We start from the raw sequence: 15,711 nt of genomic DNA on the forward strand, positions 1-15,711 counted from the left end.
CCACCGCAAGATCTTCTCACAGGTCAGTGTTATAGCTGGAGAATGCAGAGCTCTTCTGGACTTTACTGAGCCTCGGATGTCCGCAGAGGTGTACTGGTGTAGGCGGATGGTCCTCTGCTCTGCTCTATCCTTCTCTCGCTCCTGTTTAGAGTTTGACTTTCTTCAGTCCTCTCAAGAAGTTCCCACAAAGTCTCAGTCAGGACATGTGCTGTGCTGCTTAACGGTGTGTTTGGCGCCACCTGCTGTTTATAATACAGGACTGTTAGGGGGGAAAACAATTGTGGACACTGTTGGAAATGGGCTTTTATAACATTTAATTCAACAGTAACCTAGATTTTGTGTAGCGGGATGCTTAATAAGAAAACATTTAAAAACATTCAACGTGCCTAATATTATTTAGTTAACTACTCAGCTAACATCAGCACATGTTTGCATGCAATTTTTTGTTATAACTTTTGATGAACGGCGTCAACACAAAACATTTACACCTTATTCTTAACGTGTAAGTAAGCTTATGGGCGAGACTTCCGGTTCATTAGCCGCTATAGGGAGATAACGAGAAGAATAATGTGCATAAAATGATGAAACCGTTTGCACTACAAACCAGTTTGTTCATAATTAAAATACTATATTAAAATAATATGGTAAGGCACACTAATTCACAATATCAAGCAGCAAAACAAGAGTTTTGTACAGCTAAAAATAACTGGATGCGGATGAGACCAGAAACCAGACCCGTTAAATTTACAAATGGCGCCCGCTCTTATGGGAAAAATAAGGTGTATAAGAAAAGTATTCACTAGTGCAATATTTTCAAACTATTTTTTGAGGAACTCAATTTCCTGCATAATTTAGTTTATCTCAAAATGCCTATTCAGTCTAAATATTAACTCTTTTTTTTTCTATTTTTATGAAGGAATGGAAACTAACTCTATCGTAGTGGTAACCACTAATATTGTAGCGCAAGAAACCCGTCTTTAAAAACATTGGACAATAACTACCCCCTTGATCAAAAACACAAAATAAATAAATAAATAAATAAACACTTAATCTCAGCATTTACTCTATCAGTCTACAAAAGCCTTAAAAGTCATGCTGGGAAATAGAAATACAATGTTGCAACCTAATGTTATTTACAGTTCCAGCACAACTTAAATTATTTATGCACAATGCAATACAATACAATGTTTAAGTTAATTTTGTTGCATTACCTAATTTGAGAACTAAAATTAAAGACAATTATTGCATTTAAAAACAATTCCTAAAATAAATAAATAAAGGCCAGAGGATACAGTAATTTTACAAATTAAGTTTAATTTTTACTTTTTTTTTAATCTTCTAAACATTTTAACAATAGGCTATATTTGATTAAAATTGTAAATAGGTAAAAAACATAGAAATGTGTAATTAAAGTGAATTGGAATGAATTACTAACACAAATAAATATTAATAGGATTATTAATATTTTGTTTTATATTAATTATTTTATTAATATGAAGCAATAGTGTATTAAATATAAATAAAAACAAATACATAAATAAATTATTTTAATTATAAATGTATAAATAAATAGATAATATTAACATTAATAATATAAATAAATATTAACAATACAAAATAAACAATCTACATTTTCCCAGAGTGTTTGTACTATTATTAAAAAAGCACAGTCTTGTTCTAAAATCTAGAATATCTGCATTCTTCTTCGTTTTACAATACCAATATAACCTGTAAACAAATACATAAATAAATAAAATAATAATTAATATGACACCTTTACATGTGGTGAAATCTAATAAAGAGGTTGTATAACGAGTTTGCATTAAAAAACTATTAAATAATTTAATTTAATTTAATTTAATTTAATAGCCTGATAGCAAAGAGCATATGACCAAATATCAAAAATCAAATTTTTTTTAATATATATTTACAGTAGGAAATTTATAAATATCTTCACATACATAGTACATAGTAGTTTGCTCGTGTTAGTTTACAGTAGGCCTATACTTTTACTTTCTAAGGTCTATAACTGTCAGCTAATCACTGTTGACTGAACACCCTTTCTCTCTAATATCCAGACCCAAAATGCCGCCTTTTCAGGCCTATACAGACCAGACAGAGAATGGTAGCAATTTTACAAGCCAGAGGTCTTGCATTCTGACCTGTTTCTGTTCATTTATGTTATATCAGTGGAGGACAAGAAGAGTATGACATTCCTCTTTTGAAGTGATGGACAGGGTTGACTCTTTAGACCCAGAGTTCATCCCTCATTTCCTCAAGTGACGTCAGCTCTCTGACACACACAAACGGCAGGCTGCGATCAAAGCCCAGTTAAAGACGCACTCCTGCAGACTCTAATATGAGCTCACATGCTGGGAAGAGATGCTGATTGGTGGGGATAGAGGAGGGAGGGCTTTTCCTGCTGCTTTCATGAGAGCTTTTCGGTGGAATGAATTATGAAGGAATGGATACTAATGTTAAGATATCAAACACATTACTGCAAGAGCGCAATTGCGTAGAAAAACTGTGAAGAGTCATAAAGCAATAGTATTTTGACCAAGCTAAGATTTATAACTTTTTGTTTTTTTTGTCTACAGTCAAGCGTCTCATTTTTCAAAGAAAAGCTGTACCTTTTCTTCAGTGTGATTGCATCTAATATTAAACATTTGGAAACCATTATCTGCTGAGCAGCAAAGCAGTTGAAATATTTGTGACATGGGGCTGTTTTTCTTTCCGATGTCTATCTGTTTTATTTTCCCAAAGTAAAATAAGATTATTAAAATTGCAACCATGCACAGCAAAACTCATCTAATTGTAATGAGCGGAGGGATTGAGGGTTATGCGGGCCGCTTTGAAGGTCCATCCCCTTGGCCGTTCTCCACACACAGCGGATCTATTCAGAATGGACCTTCTGTTCTGAACCTTAAATAGAGTAATCTCTGGAGTTACTAGGGTTTGTAGCTAATGGGAATAAAACTGCTTGAATTACAAATGAGAAGCTACTACTGAACGTTATACTGTCCAAAAAATCGAACTGAAGTTACTTGTGTTCTTCCTTTTTATCTAATGCACTGCCTGTCAGAAGTTTTTGAACAGTAAGATTTTGAATGTTTTTTGCAGAAGTCTCTTCTGCTTATCAAGCCTGCATTTATTTGATCCAAAGTACAGGAAAAACAGTACAATTTAGAAATATTTTTACTATTTAAAATAACTGTTTTCTATGTGAATATATTTTAAAATATAATTTATTTCTGTGATCAAAGCAAAAAATGTTATCATCATTACTTCAGTCTTCGGCGTTACATGAACCTTCTAATATACTTTATGAAATTATTCTAATATGCTGATTTGCTGTTCAAGAACCATTTTTTATTTTTATTGTCAATATTTAAAACAGCTGAGTTAAATAAAGATCCAAATATCAGCATTTATCTGAAATAAAAAGCTTTTATTTCTACACTATACCATTCAAATGCTTGGAGTCAGTATGTTTTTTTTAAGAAATAATAGAAATTAATACTTTTATTTAGCAAGGATGCTTTAAATTGATCAAAGGTGATGATAAAGACATTTATAATGTTTCAAAAGATTTCCATTTCAGATAAATGCTGTTCTTCTGAACTTTCTATTCATCAAAAAAACCTGACAAAAATTCTACTTAGCTGTTTTCAACATAATAATAATAACTTTTTTTTTTTTTTTTTTTTGAGCAGCAAATCAGAATATTTAATTATATTGATTTCTGAAGGATCATATGATGCTAAAAAGTCAGCTTTGAAATCACAGGAATAAATAATATTTTCAAATATATTCAAATAGAAAACAGTCATTTTTAATGGTAAAAATATTTCAAAATGTTACTGTTTTTGCTGTACTTTGGATTAAATAAATGTATGCTTGGTGGTCAGAAGAAACTTCTTTTAAAAACATAAAGTACTGCTCAAAAACTTTTGGTGGGTAGTGTTTTTTTATTTCTTAGGATATCCACCTGGATTACATGATGCTTATATTTTTGTCCTATTATCTATTTAAAGTCCCCCTGAGATAAAAAAATTAAAGTTTTTTGGCTTCTAGTATGAATATATTAGCCTTAAGATTATCTATAAGCTAGTGTGCTTCAAAACAACGACAAAATTCGCGTTTACAACATATGGGCATTCAAAACTTACAGTCTCGTCACTTCCGCCAATATGAATCAATGATTTTGATGATATCACCGTGCACTTCAGTTTCTCATCAAACGTTCTGTCCAATCAAATGCTCTCTAGAGTCCGTAATGTCCCGCCCCCTACACTATAAATAGACGCTGAATCTGCGGCTAAGATCATTCACTCGTTTACAGTGTAAGTGTTTTCTGTTTGGTGAATGGCATGTAGTGCGTAATGTCGGCGATAGAGAACGATTCAGACAGTGTAAATGTGCTTTCCATTGGGGAAAATGAGGTCTTGTTTCACGTTGTGTCACACGAACCGCGGCAGCGCGCAAAGTCTACTCCGGATTTGGCTCCGGTCCAGGGACGCAATAACACAGAGCAGATCATATGCACTCATATGTGCGATCGGCATGTATTAAACTACACAGCCTCAGCATGATTATGATCACTATTTTGTTTTAGCAAGAGTTTCATATTGAATCTGTGGGGTAATTTATTAGTCCGTGGCTGTCATAAGCTTACAAATGCGGCTTTACGAGCTCTGGCCCGAGCAGATATTAATGGAACGCTATTGGCTATTCAAAATAAGTGGGCGGGGCTGGGCGATATGTTTTTGTTTCAGTTCACCCAAAAATAAAAATTGGTTCTTTATTGGCTACGATGGTTCCATGAAAAACCTTGAACATCCATGGAACCTTTGAAATGCAGAAAAGGTCCTTTATAGTCAAAAAAGATTATTTAGATGTTTAAAGTGTTATTTATAAAACGGTTAGTTCCATTCCTCAATTCTGATTGGTCAGCAGCTGTGTCGTATTCATGATACGGCACTGCTATGACCGCTTCACTCAACGGTTTTGTGTATCATTGAACCCCCTTAGCAACCACCCTTAGCAACGTAAACACAGCTGCAGCAGTTAGGGACTACTTTTTACAGCGGAAGGCAGTTAATGATTTTACTTTATGAAAACGTACAACTCAATATATATAAATTAATATATATTTTTGATTTTAATATTTTTATTGTGTGGTAACCGTTTTATAAAAGCAATAAGGTACTTGAGGCCGTGCTGTATCATGAATAAATCACGGCTGAAGGGCGTTGTTAGGCACGACGCGAAGGTACTCTCGTACCTTATTGCTTAATTAAAATGGTTCTTGTAGGAACTGTTCACTAAAAGGGTTCTTCTATGGCATCACTGCAAAAACAACTTTTTGGAACCTTTATTTTTAAGAGTGTGTCATTCCAAACTTGTAAAAATTTTGTTCATGTTCAGAACACAAATTAAGATATTTTACCTTTCTGACCCTGCATATACAGCAATGCAACTAACATGTTCAAGTCCCAAAAAGGTAGTAAAAACATTGTTAAAATAGTCCATGTGACATCAGTGGTTCAACCGTAATGTTATAAAGCTATACTTTATGTGCACAAAAAATAATAAAATAAATAATACTTTTATTCAATTTCTTCTCTTCTGTTTTCTTTGCGCACATAAAGTATTCTTGTAAGGTCATAACATTACGGTTGAACCACCGATGTCACTATTTTATCGGTGTCCTTACTGCCTTTCTGGACCTTGAATGTGTCAGTTACATTGCTGTCTATGCAGAGTCAGAAGTTTCATCAAAAATTTAATTTGTGTTACGAAACTGAATGAAGTGTGAATTGTGTTACGAAACTGAATGAAGGCCTTACGGGTTTGGAGCGACATTTTCCGATTCCACTTATCGATTCCGATTCTTTTCGATTCCCAGTTTCGATTCCAATTAGTAAACAACAACAAAAGTCAAACATTAAAATATCAAACAAGTTTATTTTCAGCTCAAATAACAAACAAAAATTATTTTATTTTATTTCGACGTGGTGAACCAACTGCAGATGCTTAGACATGTTGCTCGTGACACCTTGCTTGCAACATATTAGTTTATTACAGGGGTTCTCAACCTTTTTTACACCAGTGCCCCCCTCCTTCTCGAGTAAATTTGGCAAGGCCCCCTATGCCTGACATTTCCTCTAAAGGTGTTTATTTTTAAACCTTTTTTATTACCAAAAAATTTGTTTTTCTACTGCATGTTATAAAAAAAACTCAAAATTCAAACAAACTTTAAATTAAAGCTATACTTTTGAATTAAAAGAAAACCCCCTGCTCAGTTCTAACTTTTTAAAATGTGTATATACACATATACAGATTTAAAGCTCCTGAATTCTTTAATTCAGACATTCTTAACGAGTACTTTTTCTTAAGTAAGTGGACCTCTCAAACATTCAACAGGGAGATGCCAAAAGACCACTCACTAAACCTGTCCTTTTTAACTGGACTGACTGAATATCTACTGTTTGTATGTATTATAAATAAACAAACAAATGAAAAATACAGTGAATACATTCTAAATCTGTTTATGCTGGTACTAATATGTGCATAAACACTACTGACCCTTACAAGATCCACCACTATGGGTGAGCGGGACACACACAAGACATTCATTTTGACAACTATGCAAATATTTAGAAATTTCACGCAAAAATACTATGGATCAGAGCCCCGAAATCATGAATAGTTTGTGAATCAACAGCGGACTTATGCGTGCCTAATGTACGAGTCCGATTTACAAGAATCAATACATTAGGCACGAGCGAGTTCGTTACTATTACTCTGGTCTTCATTACCTTTACATTAGCGCGAGAGTTTGTTTCATGCATGCAGCCATAGCAGCCAAGAGATGAAGTAGATACCTGTCTTCCCGCGGGGCTATAGGTTACTTTTATGAGGGCGGTTGTGAGACGAAATAACATACATTACTGCAGGAGCGGCCGGGCGCGGGACTAAAAAATCCGTCCCTTGCAGGTCTCTAAGATAAAGTTTGCGTGCAGCGGTAGCGTTGTCTTCGGTTTTTACAAAGTGTAGCCACACTTTTGATCACTTCCCGCGATCCATCTTGTAGACTGATGTTTACATTACCACGTAAGGTCCTGGCAGATTGCCAGATGAAACGAGGAATCGAAATTTGAATTTTATAACAAGTATCTGATTCTTTATCTTAAGTATCCGATTCCAGAATCGGAATCGATTTTCGATTCCCAACCCTAATAGTGGGTGAACTATCCCTTTAAATCTCAGCTATCTTTAGACTGATAATACAGATGTAGACTTTCAAAGAGATGATGCATGTGTTGTTATGCATTTGTTCCACCCAAATAAGGGCATTGCTGGTGACATCATTTCTGGTAACTGATGATGTGTGTCTGGTGAGACATTTAGAGTGGAGTTCAAGATGTGCTGTGATGGTGACCTCACTCTTATGAAGATCTTTAAATGATCCTTTACATTTAGATCCAAAAAAGCCCTTTGGAACTAATCCTGGATCAGTGTCCGAGAATGACACAGAATCAATGTGCATACTAACATCTAGTGACATCTGCATTTGTGCTACTAACAAGCCAAGGCAAGGGGATATTCACCAAACTCATGTAGTATGACTGCAATGCAGAGGACTTATTTGAAGCCTTTGAGTGGGTGGGTGGTCTCTCATTAAAGTTTTCCAGTCTTTCAGGCTCTGATAGCAGTTGTATTTGGTACAAGGGGTCAAGTTTGATCATATGGAAGTAGGGTCAGCAAGAATTAGACAGCATAGATGTTATTCAAACACATGTGTGTGCATGTGTGTGTATGTTTGGAAGAGGTGGGGGGGGGGGGGGGGGGTTGAAAAAGGAAAATGAAAGATGCAAAGACTGCCAGCATGACCCTGTTGCTGTATTTATTTTGCCTGGCCTTAGAAATGATTGCTCAGACTCGATCATGCTGATCTTTACCCACATGACCTGCTGACAATGATTGCATCTCAGCACATTCCATCAGGCTTTAACCTGGGCCCAATAAAATAAACAATATGGAGTAATGCACTGTTGTTGTTAGGTCAAGAGGTCATCTCTCTCTCTCTGTATTCTGTGTTATTAGATTCCTATGGTAATTGAAATCATAGCATAACACCCTCTGCATAACAGAGGGGAAAAGAATGCCGAAAAGACCAACACGCCACACCATGTGAGCTAATATTTTGGAATATTTAGGGTTCCTTGGGTTAATCTGTTATGTGTCATCTAGTAAATAACTGGAATGAAAACTTGATGTAGGTTTATTTTCATTGAGTAAACTGTGCATGGGGAACTGTGTGAACTTGGAAAACCAAATAGATTCTTTCTCTGCAGTTTCCAAGTTGCAGTTTTGCTTTTTCTAATCCACGTTTTGGAAAACAAACAACGGAAATATGCTACTCCAGACCTGATACGAACTAAACTGTTACATAAGTGCGTGTACCTGGGGTTCCCTGTAGTTTCTGACCTTGTGGGGACATTTTTTTTTGAACAGTAAGATTTTGAATGTTTTTTAAGTCTCTTCTGCTCACCAAGCCTGCAGTTTTTTTTTTTTAAATCTAAAGTACAGCAAAAACAGTACAAGTTTGAATTATTTTTAATATTTAAAAGAACTGTTTTCTGTTTTAATGTATTTTAAAATGTAATTTATTCCTGTGATTTCAAAGCTGAATTTTTAGCATCATTACTCCAGTCACATGATCCTTTAGAAATCATTTTAATATTCTAATATGCTGCTCAAAACACATTTATTATTATTATTATTATGTTGAAAGCAGTGAAGTAGAATTTTTCAGGTTTCTCAGAAAAAATATAAAGTTCAGAAGAAAAGTAACATTATGTCTTTATTATCACTTTTAATCAATTTAAAGCATCCTTGTTAAATGAAAGTATTAATTTATATCATTTCTCTTCCAAAAAACAAACAAAAAACAAATAAAAAATATATTGATGCCAAGATTTTGAATGGTTTAGTCTATAATGTTACACAAGCTTTTTATTTCAGATAAATTCTGATCTTTGGATCTTTCTATTCTTCAAAGAATCCTGAAAAATATGTACTCAACTGTTTTAAATATTAATACTAATATATTCCTGAACAGCAAATCAGCATATTAGAATGATTTCTGAAGGATCATGTGACATCGAAGACTGGAGTAATGATGCTGAATTTAGCTTTGATCAAAGGAATAATTTGCATTTTAAAATATATTAAAATGGTGAGCAGAAGAAACTTCTTTTAAAAAAAAAAACATTAAAAATCTTACTGTTCAAAAACTTTTGACTGGTAGTTTTTTGAAAGTCTAACAAGTTTTCTGTGAGGGTTAAGTGATAGAAAATACAATTTCCACACAGCAGCACAACTGTTTTCAACATTAATATTAAGAAATGTCTCTTGAGAATATAAGATTGATTTCTGAAGGATAATGTGACACTGAAAACTGGAGTAACGGCTGTTAAAAATTCAGCTTTGCCATCATTCTAAATTACATTTTGAAATATATTAAAATAGAAAACTTTGTTGCGCAATAGTACTGTATTTTATTACTATTACTGTAGCCTTGGTAAGTATTAGAAGAGACTTAAAAAATAAGAATATTAAATGAAAAAAAAAATTGAGTAGTAATGTACTAGTTCCATATCTCTAAATATGTAAAGTAAAATTAAAAGTATGCTTTGAAGTATCTTTAATGTATGTATATATATATATATATATATATATATATATATATATATATATATATATATATGAGATTATATTTGATATATATGATTATATATGATATATATGATTTAAAAAATGTAAAAGATAAAAGCAAAGCAGATGTAAAAATAACTGCTTAAATAATTCAGCATTTCATATATAGAGTATAAAAAGTTTGTGCACTGGTTACAATTTTTATTTGACAAGATCTCTTAAGTAGTCTTTATAAATGCATGGTTAAAATCTTTTATGTGAGTGACCTTTTCTAGGAGCTTTAGATCTCTTTACATCTTTAGATTAAATAAAGATGCTGTAGTAGAAATATAAAGAGATTAAAAGAGAACTTCAAAATATAATAACCTGACAGCTAAATACACACTGTTACTGCCATTACCTCATGTAATGACAGCCAAAGAAAATAAAACCTGCAAACCATTACTTTCCGGGCAGGACGTTCTTTGTATCTTGCTGTGTCAACATAGGGGGCCTTCTATGTGCAAACCTGTTCTGAAAAAATGTCCCACTCATTTATTCATCCAGAGCACAAGCGGGAAACTATCTGACAGCAGGTGTTTGATGGGAGTCCTGACAGGTGCTAATAAATGGGTTGTAATAAAGTTGAGGTCATTTTTGACAAAGACTGAAGAAATGTTTTGATCATATGGGAATGTGTGCATGCAGGTTTTAAATAGGCTGCTACATTTTTTTTTTTTTTTAAATATAGGCCTATATTTTTTCAAATAAAGAGGTTTCTGTTCTCAGGTGTGTGCACCTGATTTTCCATGTCCCATATTAACTAAATTGAAGGAAATTTCAAACCAAATAGACTGACTGGGAGTTTATGATGACAACACATCAGTTCATGAGGGCACTATTATATATACAGTGGGTCCATACATACATTTGAGACCACTAATGAAAATATTTTTTTTTTCTTTTACTTTTTTTAAAACAATATTTTTAATAATAAATCCTATACAGATACATTGGGTGAACCAACTCCAGGGTAAGGCTAAAAGTAGCCTAATGTAAGTGTAATCTATTAACAACGCACATCATAAACCTGTCTTTTAGGCAAGTAAATATACAGTGGTGGCCAAAATTATTAGAACACTAGTATTTTTACCAGCTAAAATGATTTTAAGTCCGTTATTTCTATCTTTTGCTGTAGTGTGTCAACAGGAAATATCAGTTTACATTTCCAAACGTTAACTTTGCTATTAATTGTAATAATCCAGTGAGATTTTTGCTTGCACAAGGAGTCTGACAACAGCCAGACATGAAGAAACAAACCAAACTGAGACAGACTAAATCTAGAAGAACTGTGCCAATGTCTCCAAGATGCTTCAAGAAACCTACCTGTAAAGCTACAGTACTGTTTAAAAGTTTTACGCACCTGTGTAAAAATGCCGTAAAATGAGGATGCTGTCAAAAATAATGCCACAAATAGTTTTTCCTTATCAATTAACTTCTATTAAAGGAACACTCCACTTTTTTTGGAAATAGGAAATTTGGAAATTGAGTTTTACCATTTTGAAATCCATTCAGCGGTTCTCCTGTTCTGGCGATATCACTTTTAGCATAGCTTAGCATAGATCATTGAATCCTATTAGACCAATAGCATTGCGTTATAAAATGACCAACGAGTTTCGATATTTGTCCTATTTAAAACTTTACTCTTCTGTAGTTATATTGTGTACTAATACCGGCGGAAAATGTAAAGCTGTGATTTTCTAGGCCGATAAGATTAGCAACTACACTTCCATTCTGACGTAATCGGCAAGGAAGTTTGCTGCCGTAATATGGCCGAAGCAGGCGCAGTAATAACACGCAAGCACATGTGCAAATAGGGCTGGGCGATATGGCTGAAAACTATATCACAATATCAGTGTTTCATATCGGTCGATATCGATAATTATTGATATTTTTATGACCCATTTAAAATAAGGACCAGGAGAAAAATATATTACACTCAAGCATTTTTATATTAAACTTAACCTGCCTCTGATCATAATCCCCTCAGTTATTAAGACAGAAATGTCAACAACCATGGGAAACTCAAATAATTAAAATGTAAACATAAGTCTAAAGTCACAATATACACTTAATTATCTCTTAATCCTCAATTCAAACCCCATTCATTGTCGATGAAGTGAATAGTTTAGCTAATGTATGGCCCAGAAGTACGGCTTGACCACAGGTCAGAGGTTGTTGCAAAGTACTTGGCTGATAATATTTATTTCTGCACAGATTGCTGGTTGCCAGTAGGCAACATTACTTCTTTCCCGGTACTTTAGCCTATACTTTGTGTAATAACAAAAATATTTATTTAAGTGAAAAAATAAGTCCAAAACTTTCAACATTTTGAACAATAGGGCCTTACAATCTTTTTTTTTTTTTTTTTTTTCAGAAATTCTTGTTTTAATTTTTCTGATAATCAAATGAAAGCAAAATCACTGATTTATTTTTAAAAATAAAAATAAACGGAGCTTTACTGTTAAAATTAATACATAGAAGAAAAATTATATTCAGTTAAAAAAAAGGTTTAATAATAATAGTATTTTTTCAACAATTAAGTGGTGACTCTTTATTTTATTTTTTTATCATATATATTGTTTTATGTAAATTATTTAAATGTGAACATATTAACACCTACATTATACTGTACAAAGTAATACAAGACTAATATTGTTCTGTTACATGTTAAACCGCACTTTTATTTTGACAGGTTGCCGTGAAGTTTCAGTGTGTAATACAGTATGAATGATGCTAGTTTCACTAATGAAACGGTAAAATTGACAAAAAAGTGACACTCACAGCAGCTTTGGAGATGTATTTATTGGAGTTTGTCTGTTCATGTGAGATGCAAAGGCCAAAAATTAGCGGGAGCGTCACGTGTGCAGTATGCGTGTAGTGAAAATAAATTCCATTCATACATATAGAGGCAAACGGAACATGCAGGATTCTTATTGAAACGGTCTTTTTGCATTTCAGTTTTCACAGACACTAGTTCATATCGCGATCTGAATTAATTAACAGACCAACTTTTGATTTATTGATCCAAAAATCGACGAATTCCGCGGCATTCCACCCTATAGTAAAGTCCGTTTTTATGAATGGAGTCCGCGATCCCGTCTGTGAGGAGACATTGTAAACGCGCGATCATGTAGAGACAGAAATCAAATGCCGTCGTGTGAATAAGATAAATAACATAAGGCTATTTAGTTTGTTTAATACAACAACATGGACCCGTTCTGTAGGAAAGATAACCTCAACTTCTATTGTGATCTGGCGCTATAAACTGAACGTTAAAGGGGGGCTGGGCGGGCCGACGAAGAATACAAAATATCGGGGCCGACGAAGAATACAAAATATCGAACGTTTTATCGAACACATTTTTTATTGATATCGATCTCTTGTCTATCGCGATATATATCGTTATCGTTTTATCGCCCAGCCCTATGTGCAAATGCTAACCTAGCTGGGAACTAATTTCAGGCGCTGCGTGATAGTACTGCGCCTGCTTCGGCCATATTACGGCAGCAAACTTCCTTGACTATTACGCCGGAATGGGAGTGTAGTTCCTAATCTTATCTGGTCATTTTTGAACATGATGCCTTTGGTCTAATAGGATTCAATGATCTATGCTAAGCTATGCTAAAAGTGATATCGCCAGAACAGGAGAACGGCTGAATGGATTTCAAAACGGTAAAACTCAACTTATTAACTCGGGGGGAGTTGGAGAATGAGCCTATTTCCAAAAAAGTGGAGTGTTCCTTTAACTAAATTAAATTAACATTCGGTGGGACCATCCTTTGTGTTTAAAGCAGCTTTTGCCCTAGGTGCACTTTTGCATATTTTTTAGGGTAGCTTTGCAGGTTTCTTGAAGCATTTGGAGACGTTGCCACAGCTTCAAAGTCGTCCAACATCGTTGGTACTTTATGTTGTACCTTGTTGCAAAAGAGTATTTGATTGCGTTGCACTTCTCTCTTCTTAAGTTCGCTTTGTAAACACTGGGTCTGTAGTTTCGCATACGTCACGTGTGACGTTTCGACGCGAGTACGTGGAGTCGGGAACGCGCACTACAAGCCCTAGTGCTGGACGAGTTTCAGGTCTTAAAAGGTATATAAAAATAAATTTTTCTAAGAAAATGACGAACGTTTCGGTAGACAAGACCCTTCTTCGTCGGCTGGGATCGTTTACAGCCATTTGAAGCTGCATTTAAACTGCATTAAAACAGCATTTTGAAAATTCGAAAATCGGGGCACCATTTAAGTCCATTATATGGAGAAATTTCCAGAAATGTTTATCTTAAAAAACATAATTTCTTGACGACTGAAGAAAAAAAGACAAACATCTTGGATGACAAGGGGGTTAGTAAATTATCTGTAAATTGTTGTTCTGAAAGTGAACTACTCCTTTAAGTCAGTGAGCGCAAGCACTTATCAAAACACCAGCTTTTCAGTTATGACTCATCTGATCACTTCTGATTGGCCGTTGCATTCATAAACTCAACGGAGTCCTGTGTGATTGGTTATAATGTGCAACGCCGTAAAGTAGGGTGACCAGACGTCCCGGTTTTTGATGTCCTGTCCCCGACTGGAGCTGCCACTTGAAATGTCCTCGTATTACAGCACGTTCGAAACAACTCTGACAGCGCGATGTGACAGAATCACTATTCAAAAATAGAAAACATTTTTAACATTATTAAAACTACATACTGAGTGACTGATACCATCTTTGTCATGGAAAACACTTGTTGGTTCATAATGAGTTCGCAGTTTTAACTAGGCTATGTTTGCTTAAATGTTCAAGACCTCAGGTAAATTATCTATTGTTGCTTTCAGTATGGCTATAATCGTCACGCAATATGATATTTAAACTCACATTAGACACTTTCAACACTGAAGAAAACACAAAATTAGTACCTGAGATTATAATTGTCATAGTTTGTTTGTTGTTGTTCCAGCCGCGACGTCGCAGGAATGGAAACCAAACGCAGCTAACGTTAGTTAAGGACAAAAGCTTCGATTGTGGAAAAGATAACTTTAGTCAAGGCATCTCAGTTGGGACACTAGCTAATGTGTTACATTAGCACAATTACATTTGCAGAAAGCACTTTGTGGTCAAAATGAGCCTAAAATGCGAATTAATAAGCCTGAGTAAGATTAGAAAAGATTCATTTCCAAAAGTTGTAATTATAGTAGGCTACTACAGAAGACTGAAGGCTGAAACATATTTGATTGAATATATAATCATATGTTGTCATATTTTTTTAATGTGGTTAAAGCTGTAATTTTGTTATAACTTGGCCTACTGTTTTAAAATATTTATTTACTATAAATATTTACTTTTGTATTAAAAGCCTATGGTTTGATCCTCAAACATTACTGTAATAATCAATTATGATATAAATATGTGACCCTGGACCACAAAACCAGTCATAAGGTTAAATTTTACAAAACTGAAATATATACACCATATGAAAACTCAATAAATAAGCTTTCTATTGATGTATGGTTTGTTAGGATAGGACAATATTTGGCCGAGATACAACTATTTGAAAATCTGGATTCTAAGGGTGCAAAAAATCTAAATACTGAGAAAATCACCTTTAAAGTTGTCCAAATTAAGTTCTTAGCAATGCATAGTACTAATCAAAAATTACATTTTGATAGGTTTACAGTAGGAATTTTACAAAAAATCTTCATGGAACATGATCTTTACTTAATTTCCTAATGATTTTTGACATAAAAGAAAAATCAATAATTTTGACCCATACAATGTATTTTTGGCTATTGCTACAAATATACCCCAGCGACTTAAGACTGGTTTTGTGGTCCAGGGTCACATATATGGAACCCACAAAAATTGAAAAAAATAAAAATAAAAATTGTGATGCAACATGAACAGATTTTAAATTTAATGCAATCAACTTGTAAATAATTTTTAAAGGGATAATTCACCCTATTCTTTCTTCTG

This window comes from Garra rufa, chromosome 12 (assembly GCF_049309525.1).
Source record: "Garra rufa chromosome 12, GarRuf1.0, whole genome shotgun sequence".
In the NCBI taxonomy this organism is placed as follows: Eukaryota; Metazoa; Chordata; class Actinopteri; order Cypriniformes; family Cyprinidae; genus Garra; species Garra rufa.